The 15,000-nt window shown below is 38.0% G+C and overlaps 1 long non-coding RNA gene across 2 annotated transcripts; it reads right to left on the bottom strand.

The window, feature by feature from the left end:
- Positions 1-2,392: 2,392 nt before the first annotated feature.
- LOC138010651 (uncharacterized) lies at positions 2,393-8,828 on the bottom strand. Of its 2 annotated transcripts, none has more exons than XR_011124521.1 (3): positions 8,691-8,828; positions 8,121-8,188; positions 2,393-3,457 (listed from the first exon to the last, which is right to left on the bottom strand). It is a non-coding gene; the product is annotated as an uncharacterized lncRNA (long non-coding RNA). The 2 variants fall into 2 exon arrangements; XR_011124522.1 differs by having other exon boundaries at positions 2,393-3,350.
- Positions 8,829-15,000: the final 6,172 nt, after the last annotated feature.

The following is a 15,000-nucleotide window of genomic DNA, read 5'->3' as shown; positions in this document are numbered from 1 at the left end:
TATTATGTATTGTATATTTCTTGTGCATTATTTATTGTATTGTATATTGTATATATTTAGGATATTGTCTTGGAAAAGCCCCATTAGGGAAAGTAATAAAGTAAGGATAAATGTATGTATGTATTAAAATCATCAAAGTGGCAAGTCTGAATTGTTTAAATAAGTGCTATTATGTTCCACTTGTTTTATTAACTCTTTCATTGCCTTTGAATGAACTGAAAGTTTTGTAATAATTAAAATCCAGTTTCTTTTGTTTATAAATATTTTGTCATTACCTTAGCTAATTTTGATGCCCAGAAAGCTGAAAATTGTATTTCCAAGCTTCTAGATTTCACAATTTTAAGGGGGAGCATGCCCCCAAACCCCCCTAGGAGAGGCAGCCTTCTGGCTGACTTATTCCCACAGCAGCCTATTCTATGGGTAGACACCTACTCAAAATTTTATTGAAAGCCCTGATATGGTCGATTTCGTGGCCATTTCCCATTGAATTTCAATTACTTACATCATTCACAAGCTTGTCATCAATGTCCCGGTATCTGTGTTCTACACAGCAATCATTACACTGAAAATTGATTTGGTCCTTTTAACCTTATGACAAAAATTATATGAATGGTTGCTTTCACATTAAATTTTTTATTCCTTTTCAGATTACGATTGAGAGATTGTCAGTATGTTCCCAAGGTAAGTAAACTTAGGAAATTGATAATATGGTGTCTTAATTTCCCACACCTCGTTCAATAACTTACTTGATCGCATGTGGTATGATATACACCTCATTTTGATATTGTGTTTAACAGTTTGCAAGTGCATTGTCCACATGGCGGTTTTGTTAAATAACAGGAGTATATTTTCCTCTCAACAGATGGACACAAAAAGTACTGGCCATCCACTACCCATTGAAGGTCAGCTCTTAATATACAGCTTAGAGCAGTAAATAGCGGCTGTAGGTATGCATTTTACATTTCTAAAATATGTGGAATGTAAAAAACGTTTTAAAGGCAAATTTTGGTGTACAATGGTCTTCGTGGTTTACATAAAAGCTTTTCACTTGCTGTTCACAATTATGATAAGATGCAAATGAATCATCTATGGCTGACACAAACGTATTTTTAATCAGTTTTACACCCCTTATTTAATGCGGCAAGCAAATGATGTAGAGGTAAAACCAGGGCTGACTGTTTTGAGTACTGATGGCAACAAAATTCATGGTTTAAAAAGAACACTTGAAAATCAAAAACACCAAATCAGAGAAATCAGAGGTAAAGGAGGTAGATAATTCTGTCAATACAGTGTCAAACACTACTATATTTCTACAAGATAATGTGGAAACCACACATTGCTACTGTGCCTAGAAACATATCAAAATCTATTGGCATAATTTATAAAGCAAGCTTTTGCCTTCCCATTTCCTCTTTGTGAACCTTGTATTTTTGCTTAGTTTATCCTTACAGTATCTTGTTTACTGCATATCAGGATGGGGATCGACCTATCCTTCTAATCTAAATCGCATATTTTTACTTCAGAAAAAGGTTTTAAGGATCATATCAAAAAGCGCATTTGATGCTCATACTGAACCAATATTCAAGCAGCTGAAAATTCTGAATGTTGTGATATTTATCGATCTCAAGTTGGCAACTTTATGTTTTCTTTTAAGAAAGGCCTCCTTCGTGATGCATTCAGTGAGATTATAATACTAGAAACTCCAATTCCATTTACTTATTTTCTTGTAGAACAAATATCCGTGTTCATCAAATAGGAGCCCTTTATTTGCAAAATACAGCTGAATTGTGATGCTGTTGTTCATGAAGTGCTGATGTGGAAAATTTGGTTTATCAAACGTGTTGAAACAGGGAGAAGATTGGCGGACTGCTTTCACGAACACCAACAAGATGTTGAAAAAATGACACAGCCACATCAAAACCAGTTGGGCGTCATTTTAATCTTCCCAATCACTCCCACCAAAACATGACAATTTGCGGCCTATCTTACAGTTTATACCACCGAAGCACAGAAAGCCGTAAGAATCTGGAACAAAAATTCATCTTTCAACTAGGTACACTCTATCCCCACGGAATCAATGAACGCCTCTCATGCTATTAATTTATTCACAAATTCATGTTACCATACTTCCACCAATGGCAAAGCTCTTTCCGCACCCGCACCCCACATTCGTCTATTCGCTCGGACTAAGGGCTGACGCTTGAAACGCCAGCTTTAGAAATTGTTCACGGTGGTAATTAACAACCTCTATCAACACGTTTCTTTAGAAATTAGAAATTTGTAAGTGCTGATGTGGTTGATTTTCCAACAAGCAGCTTCAACTATTGTGAAAGAAGGCAATGTAGAGCAAACTTTAAGGCTGGATTACTTTGTAGTTGTAAGCAAAATTATAAACAAAGGTGAAACACTGGTGATAGACAGGGTAAAAAAACATGCAAAATAGCTAAAAAATGTTGATCAGAGAAGATGTCAGTTATGAAAAGCTAACAACACAATCGAAAACTTCCTTCCTCTTTAAGCCACATGATACAAAAGAATGATTGTTAAGATGTTCAATGGAGAATTTGCCATCATTTGTTACCCCTGTTCAGTTTTCTCAAATACACCTGTACATACACCACAGCAACTTGGCAAACCATAGAAGGGGATGGCAATTGTTCATTTCATGCAATTCATGTTCAGTTACTGGCTGACAAATGTACATGTGTCAACATGTTGTAACAAAAAGGATAGTGGAACATATGATGGCTATTGAGGGTGCACTGCAACCTCACACAAACAGCTCTTTATATGATTATTAATTTAGATCACACTGGGATGAAAAAGCACAATGTTTGGGGAACAGACATAGAAATTCTGACAGTGTCTTTGTTGTTGCAAATGAACATTTACGGGTACACCAAAGTAGTTTCAAGCTTTAAGTGGCAAAAGTTCTCAAGATCAATGTTTGGGGAAAACGTTCCTCAAAATAAAGGAGCCCTTTCCATATATTTGCAAAAATAAATGTAGACCTGGTGTGCATTATAATGTTGTTGTCAAGGTTTGTACCAATCAAGCAGACATTTGTGATACATGCTCTGGATATTACTGTATCAAGTCACCTATCAATTCTAAAATGAAGCATAGTATCAATATGGACAACCTTTCTTCTGTAAAAGTCCAAAACAACATACATCAAACTTCCAAAAGACTGTCAGTTCACTTTGTATTAGTGCCAAACAAGTCATGAAGCATGGCCCTTGAAGTCCAAACCAAAATCACCAACCACATAGAGTGTAAGGCTGATAAGGGTACTCCCCAACAATTTTTCTGCTGGCAATAACATGATACCATCCACTGTCCCCAAAGAGCTGCAAGATTTAACACAAACGGAAAAGATGCTGATTTGCTGTGCCCTTCCAATCATAAAAGTGTACATGTATGTAAAGCCAGGAAGTCAGCATGGTTATTCAGGACACTGTATAAATTTAATGCACAAAGTGACAGAGTTAGCCCAATCAATGCCCAGATACCTCAAGAATATCCCACTTATCATGGTACATGTAACTATGAGTGGGAGTAGTAATAGCAAATTAAAAGATGTTATTGTTGGAAGAAATAATGTCAAACAAGCATTATCCTCATTATGCAAAAATTACATGTAACTTTGATTCAGATTCATTAAATTCTTCACCAGTCAATGGAATTCCTGGTGATCTGGAAGCCACAGACACTGTTGTTACTGATGAAGGTGATGACCATGTGTCGGATGACAGTGATGTTGAGGATTGAAGACTTGTTTAATTCAGAAACAGTAACAAGTTGTTTGCTACCTCAAACTGAATATCATCAACTTGAAAATGAAGGAATTCAAAATGAAATTGCCTCAGAGAAACCTAGTTGGCCCAATGTTGGAGATGATCCTCTAAATGAATATACCACCCCATTCCTTGCCACGTTAGCTTTTCCAACTTTTTTCCCAGATGGTAAAGGTGAACTGACAAATCAATCTTTCTAAAGAGAAGTTTCTTTGGTCAGTAAAATTCAGCATCTGTTAAAATTTGCTGAATGTGTAAATGACATATTTAATTTTAGGTTTATATCACATCTTACAAGTAGGTTAAATCTTATTGGGCTCTACAATTACATGTAATTCAAAGAAAATGGACTCTACAGTAGTCAAGTGTTTTCTTAAAGCAGAACCCTGGTGAGGCACACCTGACATTAACAGAAATACAAAGAAATAACACATCAGAAGTCGTTTATGACAAATTGTCTAGACATGTGGGAAGCATTACTGGGAGTTCAGCATATTGGCACACCAGGGTGCAACAAGATTTAAAAACTAGCAGAAACGTCTTTTTATGAATCAGAGGATTCTAGTCTTTTACGTTGTATAATAGATACCAAAAATGCTGCAAGCAAACTTTGCCAGTATGTAAACTCTAGATTAAGCCCACTATTCACCTTTGCAAAAGACAACATGCCAAGATAACTGATTTTGATAGTGACCATGTAGACCTTCTTAACACTGTTCAGTGGCACACACTTTGTAGTACAAAATACATTATGTACTGTTTAAGATGTCACACAGGAAAGGACAATGCAATGTCACTTTAAGTATCCATTTGAACTGTGTAATGAGACAACATTAGTGTTTGAGCCTGTGCAAACTATGGATAAAACACCACAACTCAAGGCAAAGATAATTACAATCGAAGACTTCAGTTGCAAGGTTGGAGAGCAAACAGTGATATTCAAGCAATAATTGATGGTCATAAAATTAATGTATAGAATTATTCTATACATTAATGATGATCAATTATTGTCTTTCAAAGTACAGAGCAAAAGGTGAACCAAGGTCACCAATGCTAACTAGTACTTTCAACTCCGTTATAAACAATGTCAATGGTACTGTCAATTGGATCACAGAACGCGATGAAAAAGATTATAATGAAAACAGTTGGACAAGATATTTCAGTGCACAGGAAGCTACATGTATGCATTTGCTGTTATCATTAAAACTCTACAGTACCACATTCATACATGTAGTTTACCTGTTACAGTGCTTGAAATGAAATAAAAAATTCCAGAATACAGGTATAAGAAAGGCTCTTGCATAAAGAACATTTTGTTAATTGATAAATATTCCATGCTTGATCAAACTACAATGGGTTGGATAGACGGATGTCACAGACAGGCACATGCAATCAGACAAATTATTTGGTGGAAATTCAGTTATTGTTATTGGGGATCCTGCCCAACTTCCTCCGGTTGGTAATAAGACTTTATACCATTCTAAACTGTCAACAGCTACAGGAGAACAAGGCTATAATGATCATCAAATATTTGTTCGTATTGTTCTTTCTGTTATTCAACGAGTGATTGGCTCCAACCATGATCAAATTTTGTTTAGAGAGTTGTTATTGAGACTATGTAACGGGGAAACAACTCAAGATGACTGGAAACAGTTGTTAAGACAACCTCGAAAAGTGTCAGATATTGACCAATTTAAAGATGGTTCACATACTATACCAATGCAGAAGTAGCAACATGCAACTATGCCTGTTTGCTGAAATTGAAACAACCTATAGCTTAGATACATGCTAGTCAGTCAAGTGAGCTATCCAAGAAAATTAGTGCTGAAGAAATGTTTTATTTGCAGCCAAAACTGATCCTTGCTAAAAGTGCTCAAGTCATGCTAACAATGAATCTCTGGCAAACAAGAAGTCTCTGTAATGGCTCCACAGGAACACTAGTACGTATTATTTATGAGACCAATCATCAACCATGTTTATTGCCTGCACGTGTAGCAGTAGTTGTTGAGTTTGATAAATACAATGTAGTCTGGCCCTTCAATGAGAAACATGCCATATTGCGTTCCAATTCCATCAATAAGAGCTACTGTAAACATTGCAAATACTGTACACGGAAGGCAACAATTGCCCTTAACTCTAGCTTGGGCATTGACAATCCATAAAAGTCAGGGAATGACCTTAGACAGAGCCTGGATAGCTGTAGGTAAAAAGGAATCAACACTCGGTGTAACATATGTTGGAATCAGCAGAGTGCATAATCTGTCATCTTTAGTTATTGAACCAATGACATTTAAAAGGTTTTCAAACATTCAAGATGAGATCCACACATGGCCCGGGTTATTCAAAGCATGGTTAGCACTAACCAGCGTTAAATACCATGGAAACCTATAGGTTTTGATACCTCTTAACCAACGGTTAGCGCTAACCAAGCTTCCAGCAGCCGGCCCCTGGTGCTTAAGGAACAGACTCACCTTACACACGGAAAAAACAGAAACTTGTTATGATACCCGGTAGTGCAAAAACAAAAATTTGTGGGTCCTTTATTGCCATTAGGTGTGGGGAAAGGTTGCTTGAATATACATACTAAGTAAAAATGCTGGGGGGTTTTATTGATAGTAGATTAACATGGAAGAACCAATGCAACTTAGCTATAATCTAAAAGCACTGAAAAGGATAAGATTTCTTCCCACACAACTTTTAGAGGAAATATATTTTAAACCTGTGCTTTCAAGAGTGACCTACTGCATAGGAGGAGTATGGGGAAATTGCTCAGTATCTATATTCAAGGAACTGGAGAATTTGCACATCAAAGCAGGACGAATTATTCAAAATTTATCTCCCTACGTCTTAGATCGTGACGTCTTGGATATCAATTGGGAGACTGTAGGATATATTTATAAACGTAGGCTGGCTACCAAGGTGTGCAAGACTAAGTTTGGTCTGAATGATAGATTACTCCCTTTTATCTATTTTACTTAATCTAAAAGGAAGGGTACTCTCTGGCCCTTAATGGCATAAAATCAGACTGCCAAAGAAATAGTTTTTATTTTAGAGCTGCTGTTGTTTGGAACTCACTTGATAGGGCAACTAGGACATTAGAGAAACTAGACTCTTTTAAAGCAGCACTTAAATGTGGTAAAATCCAATTAACGAAAGTTGCCTTTACAAAGGGAACTATTAATAATTACAAGAAGGACATAGCTGAATTTATTTCTTTTTAATTCTTTTTTTTTTATCATTAGTATTGTAATTATTAATTGTATATATCCATAAGTAACTTTTTAAATATATTTATACATTGTTTGCCTTCAATAACTGTGATTTAGGTGTAGTCTGCAGTCTGCAAGTGTCAAGACACCCAACCAGGCATCTATTCCATGATGTATATACCACAACACCAAAATGTTGATGTGAGAACAAACACACCATAGCAGCAAGACGTTGATCTTAAAATATTTTACTATAGTTGATATCAACCATGCACCTATTTTATACTGTAATGAGTAACAGTATTTTAAAGTCTACACCACAACACCAAACGATAATTTAAACATTACAAGTTGGCAAATAAACAGGCGTGGGATTTGCAGTTTATTCTTGAACAGCAAAATGTCAATACTAGAACAGAACGTTTTATAGAGCCATTAAACAGTCTCTCTTAACCAGTGTCTTGTTCAGTCTGTTGCATACTTCCAACCAATATTGTAATATTATTATTATTAGTCAGAAATCTTACGCATGCCCTTTAATCCTGATTTCGTTCACATTCTATATTACTACAACTATTACAGAATAGTCAATAATTTAATTATGGGTTCAAAAAGCTGACACTAGACAGCACAAGTTCCATTTCTCCCGTTTGCAGTAAACTTTATGCACTTGACCTCTAGCAGACCTTTCAATTCCCCGCATAACCTTCCTTTGATTACGAAAACTCCCTTCCCCTAGGTAGCCTTTTCAACCATTTAGGTAAGATAGTATAGGGTTGATAGTACAGTGTACCTCTTTCAGAGATTTCACTTTTGATTGTTATAGGATAAGAGTAGTACACTGTAACTCTCCTTTTTGTGCATGTGAAGTTAAATTTCAACAAACAACTACATCAAAATAAATAAAAACTAGCCAGGTATTTTATTTCATAATGATCATAATCAACGGTTTAATTCACTTTGATGGGAATTTTCCACCTTGAATCCCACTGAAGCCTCAATTGAGTTATCCAGCGGATAGCGCTATCCACCCTTCGAACAACTGGGGTCAGATCAGTGCAAGGATCACTTCTCCCTTACAGATATCATTTTGCTAGAAGAACAATTCATGTACCTCATGATCTTTACTGTCCTCCTTGCTCTGCAACCCTTTCTACACCCTTACCATTTTTCCTCTTGACTCTTAAAATGCAAAATAAATACAACTTAAAGGTGTCCTTCAAGTACGTTGCTTGTCAACGATTTCTGCACAAATTTTGATGTCAGCGGCAGCAGGCGTATTTTCGTCATTTCGGCAGAAAAATAGTAATCTTCTCTCACATGTATCGACTTGATGTGTATTAAAATGCTGCTGATTCATAAACACAAACGATATTATACCGTAAGCTTACATCGAACGACACTGGGTATTAGGTTTGATGTGAAGGAAGATGGAAGCCAAACTGCTGACATACGAGCGACATACATTATTGTACTGGCTCGGAGAGTTGATTTTATTTTTAACACTGATTAGATACACGCACGGGAAACAAAAACTGAATCAGCTATATCTACAAACATGAATGATTTAAAAACGAAAACCGCGGTGACTAAATAACACTGAAACGAAATAAATCTGAGCTTAACTACTGAAATACACTGACACTTATTACAACTGTACTTGCATATTCCAACATACACATACCGTAGACTCCTTCTTCGAAAAACACCGCCGAATGCGAACAAAGGTAGCGGGATATTAGGTAAATCTGAATAGAATAAATGTAAACAACAAATACCTCAGACAAAAGGGGATCACCCTGAAGTCACAGCTGAGAAAATCGCAATTTCATGACACGTTTTCATCCGTTTTCATAAACCCTTCATGTATGCCCATTCATAGTGGAGCTCTCCATAATTAAGACTAGAAAGGGACATGGATGGTATTAAACTGCAGCGTTCCAGGCAATTTTTTCAAGTCGGGGGTCATTAAGACCATTTAAGGGGTCACCTAGAAGTCGTACCAGCAAAGGCCCTTTGGCTCCCACGTTCATACGATGAAACAGATCTTTTTCTGGGCCCGGTTGCTAAAAAGCCCATTATTGCTAATCCCAGATTAAAAATTAATCAAGCAGTTTATTTCTCTACGCCCAAATGCTGTTCAACACAGATTTTCGGCAAAACTTAGCATGAGAAGACGTCAATCTTGGAAAACAAAAATAAGCAAAAGAAACTTTCACCACGCTAATCCTGGATTAAGTTAATCTGCTTTCGAGGAACCAGGCCCTGAGGTTAAAAACCTGGCTACCGGCCTAAATTAATCATTTCTCAGAAAGAAGAAATTCCTGGGCCGTTGGCAAATCAGGATCGGATCGGATCGGATCGGATCGACAAAACAAAACCCGGACTGGTTCAATATCAAAATTCCTGCCCATAGACGGTTACTTCCCACCTTCACGGGTGTCCTTCCGGAAAACGTTCGTACTTGCGTTTCAATAAAATCATAGCAAACTATACATCAGAAGAAAGCTTAATAAATGTGGACAGTTTTTGTATGCAAGGGCCAGCTGAACAAAGTACAAGTGCCGGATCTTGGGAGATCTGACCAGCAAATAATATTTAGACTAAAAACAAAATAATTATGCAAGGCTGGTTGTACGGCTGTGAGGATATATAGTTTTTGTTTGACCAATATTTCGTCGGGTACGGCCCGACTTCTTCAGAGAGTTATGTACGAGTTATGATTTAACTCCCTGAAGGAGTCAGGCCGTGCCTGACGAAAATTGGTCAAACAAACAATATATATCCTCACAGCCGTAAAACCAGCCTTGCATACTTATTTTGTTTTTAGTCTTAATAAACGTAGTTTACGCCAACAGATATAGTGTAACCGAGTTTTCCTTTCAATTGTCAGGAGCTGGTAAGACGTGAGACCACCGAGAGTTCTTCTAATTAATTTATCGGGTATCGGATGCCGCTTCACGAGCAAAATGACTTCACAGTGTTGTTATTCACAAGCCATCAATCAACGAAATTGTCTCAGGCGTTTTCAATATTCTGATTGGTTGTTTAGATATCCGCATCTAGGGTTGGAGTAGCCAAAAATATGCGAGGTATGTTGTGTAAATGGACGCCATGAGAAATTATTCTAAATATCGGAATCTCCTGACAAGCTTTTGTTGATTGATGGCTTGTGAATAACAACACTGTGAAGTCATTTTGCTCGTGAAGCGGCATCCGATACCCGATAAATTTAACAGAAGAACCCTCGGCGGTTTCACGTCTTACCGGCGCCAATTCTAACACTTACCAAAAGAAAAACTCGCTAAAGCAGTATATTTATCATAAACTACATTTACTAAGCTTTCTTCTGATGTATCGTTTGTTATGATTTTATTGAAACTAACGCGAGTACGAACTTTTTTCCGGAAGGACACCCGTGAAGGTGGGAAGTAACCTTAACTGGTGACCCAGGGATTTCATGTGTCTATTGGCAGGAATTTTGATATTGAACCAGTCCGGGTTTTGTCGATCCGATCCGATCCGATCCGATCCGATCCGGTCCGGTCCGATCTGATCCGATCCGATCCGATCCGATCCGATCCGATCCGATCCGATCCGGTCCGGTCCGGTCCGATCCGATCCGATCCGATCCGATCCGATCCTGGTTTTGCCAACGGCCAAATTCCTGTACGTCCGAACGTCCACCTCTCCATGTATGCCAATGTGACCAGTATCATGCTATTTTACAGCATACATCTTTGATATTGGACATCCATGTTTTGATCAATTGACACCTGTCAAAACAAGGTATCCAGGTGGAAAATGGTTTGAAAGATGTTTTCTTTCCGCATTTTTTGCTGGTTTCAATCCAGTTTGACATATCATGATATCTGTGGTCCACACTGGTGGCTACACAGTTATTTACTCATGCATCGGAGGGATATAAACTTAAAGCTAAGTATTTATTTTTAATTTGCCTAGAGCTGCTTTTTCCGTGTATTGCAATTTTTGGCATATCTTTAGACGCTCTGATAAGGTTACATGATCCCTGGAGGACTAATGTCTAGAACAGAAACGAAAGGAGAGCGAAAGAAAACGACAACGACAAAACAAAATACCAGTAATAATTCATACTTAGTGGAAGAAGTTACTCCACAAATTCTTTCCTTGGGCACTAAACCGTTTGTTATTTTTACGGATGCGTTATTTAAAGTTGATGCGTACTTTTAAAAGGTGGTTTAATCCAAAATCGATTTTTATTGTCAACTGGAATTAAATAACAATTATCTGTACTCTTTTGGACATAAAAAGTTGATTTTTTTTTGTTTCTTTTGCTCTAAAATGCGAGCGAACAAGTGATTTTTTTAATCCGTTTGCCCAACTGGTTTTCGTTGTGCCTCGACAGTGACAAGAAAGTTTTGCCCTTATGCTATAAACACGTAATCGCAATGAGGTCTCGCAAAATTAGGGGGAAATCCCACTAGCTTGTGTTATCAGAAGTTTGTTTAAAGTACCTAAACGTTATTTAAGTGTTGGAGCGGATCTTGCTTGAAGTTCGTCCTTTCTGGGTTGCATTTTGCCTATTCTTGTACCAAGCCAACCTGGCGTGTTTCAATGAAATACATCAAAATGTGAATGATCTCGTTTTCAGAGATAAAGTAGAATAAAGTACATCAGTAAAACACTTCTTTGACCTTGAACTGACAAAGTTGTTTTTATGGCTTCTAATTTTAGCGAGATTCCTATTCGCTGGCTATTGACAGTTGACTCTGAAATGGCCTTTTTCTTTTTCCATTCGCTCGCTGAGGGTGTGCTTGTTTTCTTTTAAAACTCATGCGGTGCCAAACTGTTGAATTCCAGGGTAAATTTCACACGAAAAGCCGATATCGTACTCATCGCTTTGTGATTTATGCGATATCGGTTTTTAGCGTAAAGTTTGCCGTGGAATTCATTACTTAGGCAATGAGTTTTTTTTATAGAAGAAAGCAAAGAAAATGATTTAATTATTTAAAGCAGCACCGGAAACGTCAAAACGCGGACAATTCGAAACCTTTTATTTTCACTAACCCTACAGGAAGTAAGAATAAATAACCAGGGAGCTCCGCTTTTAGGCTTGGCTAAATCTATATATTATCATCCAGCGTAGGCACAGCCTTGCCTCGGTTGTTGAAAAGTTGGATGACGCTATCCACCGGATATATCACTATCCAGCGGATAAACACTAGCAAAACCAATTGAGTTATCCAATGGATAGTGATTTATCCAGTGGATGGCGCCATCCAACTGGGGCCTGGTTGTATACCCCGAAAGGGGGCGGGGGGGGGGGGGGATTACTAGCGACGGAAACACAAGCACAATCGTAAGCAGCTTATGCTATTGAAAATGAACGTCGAGATAAGCATCAAAATCAACCACGGCAACCGCTATTTTGGTTCAAATGCTCAGACGCAGGGAATCTGGAACAACTGCTTGTGCTGCGTTTCGTTTTCACACGACGCAAGCGAATGCATAGTCTGAAACATCAGCGGAAACATAAGGGCAAGCACAAGAAAAAGGAAGAATTTTGATCCTTGAGCATGTGCTTGCCTCAACCCCGTTTTCACGGTGCAGCAAGCGCTCTTATGCTTGCGCTTGGGCTTGCGTCGCTATTGAGAACCAGTCTTATCAATAGTTAATAGGTTTAGCCAAGCCTAAAAGCAGAGCTCCCGTTTCTAGCCCCAGACAGCAATATAGTGTATATGGAAATATTCATGCTTCTGCATAAAGTACAAAATTAATCTTCATTTGTGTATACAGTTTACAGTGATCAAACACCCCTGATCTGGCAGCAGTAAACAAAGAAGCCTTGCAAAGAATAACCAACAATTTTAATCAACAACTAAAACTGAAATTACATGCACAGTAATCTCTTTCACAACATTTTCCGTTTGACTGATAATCTTAACACCCTCTCTTTTTAGTTTAAAATAACAGCAAAATTTACTAATTTAAAAGTCAAGCTGAAGCGTATTAATTGGCTGAAGACATGTATTCGACTGCAATTTTACAGTCAAACAAATCAGCTCACGACTGGACATCCACTTCACACAAAAAGCAAGGGCACGTAACGACCAAATTAAGCCAAGAGCCCTTGAGAGACATTTCTTGGCTCCTTGTAACGAAATTCTTAGAACAGTTTGACTCTTTTCACCGAACATTATCGTCAGGTGCCCCTGAAAAAGGCTTCAAATCCAAAGGTGTTAATTTAGTGTGGAAAGTCACCAGAGCAATGATGAATTCAGTTTCAAAATAAGCAACCGGTTACAAAACCGCGTAACAAAGAAGACAAAGGATTGTTATGCCTCAATCACTGTTGGAGATTTTGCGGCCGAATTAAGCTTATCAAACCGCTTTTTAAAATCTTATCTGGCCAAAAATTAATCTAAACTGTCCCAAACATTGCTTAACAGTGCATTCGTTGCAGATGAAATGTACTGCAGTCCAATATACATTTGTACGGCGTCCACAGTTCGGTTTATAGGCTTTATGAAATGCATTTAGAAATCACTGGTGATCCTTGCAATCTGATTGGCTCTCAGCAGTGTGATTTATTCCCAAATCGCACTATTTTTTGCTCTAAATCACACCATTTCCCCAACCAATGAGAAAGAAACGCTAAAACAAAGGCTTGTTTAAGGTAACCAATCAAATTGCAGGAAAATGAAAGACGAAGAAAACCATTGTGTGGCGAATTTTCCAACTTTTGTACGCCAATTGGATGAATAAAATATTTGTACTGACTAAAATCCTATATTTTTGGCGATTTTGATTTCTAAATGGGTGTAATAAAGTGGTGATTGAACCTCGTGTTGTGCAATTTTGGTCTGAAATCATACTTGTGATTCCCGCGGATTTTGAAATCACACGTATGATCTCAGACCAAATTGTACTCCACTCAGTTCAATTACCATTACTAATATGCCTGACGAAACAGAATGTCTGTCAAGACGGAATTGCAAACGTTTTCAGGCCTTCTTCGTTTTTCTAGCGATTTTTACAAAATATGTGAGGCAGCGAGGCATGCATTAAGAAGGAAAACATTACCTGAAAGCTAACCGTTGTAAAAGAAAGTGTTTTTGTCTGTCGCTCTTTTTCTCTCAGCCTTACGGTGTTCTTCATTGAAATTTCCTCTTCTTGCCCTTCCGCCTTCTTTCAAATTTCGTCGCCTCTTTTCTCGTGCTCTTTCCTGCTCTTTATCCCGTTGCTTGTCACTAATAGTAAAAACGTTTTTGAAAACTGACGAAAGTCGGTAGGATAAACGAGGGCTGGAAAAAAGTTTCCCGCCAAGAAAATTCGGCCATCCGCGCCTCAAACTGTATTCTCGACACTCCCCTACCCTCCCCTCCACTCCCCTTTCTTAGTCTCCTATCCACTCCCCCAGGGTCTGTATGGACGGACGTACGCTCTGTCAATCACATGACAACCAAAACGAAAAAGACTTAACTGATTAGAGTGTAATGTCAAGTGCTAGGTTTCTACCCCATATGAACCATGCGAGCCTTAGCCCTACTAATAGAAATAAGCCCACACAAGGACAGAGAAAAACTCTGACCAGGTCCTTGTGTGGGCCCATTTCAATTAGTAGTGCCAACGCTCACATGGTTCATATGGGGTAGAAACCTAGGACTTCACATTACATTCTAATCAGTTAAGTCTGTTCAAATAGAGGTGCTACACGGCCAACGTTTGCAAAAATGTAATACTTCCTTGTACAAAACGAAAAAGGTTGAACATATGCTCCAGGGCGCCCCGCTAAGAAATTTATTTTTCGTGGGTTACGTAACCTCCTTTGTGTGTTATGTGACACTTTGTCACAATGCTTCATTAGCGGGGCGGCGGTATATATATTGCGTTGTCTTCATTTGTATTCATTCGAGTCATAAGACCGCTTCTTCACCCTCTAAATCATAGTTATTACGTCGGATTCTGAAAAAAATGCGGAATCAAACCTACAGGTTACTCGTGGAGGCTTT

Source organism: Montipora foliosa, chromosome 7 (genome assembly GCF_036669935.1).
Source record: "Montipora foliosa isolate CH-2021 chromosome 7, ASM3666993v2, whole genome shotgun sequence".
NCBI classification, from domain to species: domain Eukaryota; kingdom Metazoa; phylum Cnidaria; class Anthozoa; order Scleractinia; family Acroporidae; genus Montipora; species Montipora foliosa.
The sequence above is the reverse complement of the archived record's forward strand: the minus strand, read 5'-3'. Positions and strand labels throughout refer to the sequence as shown.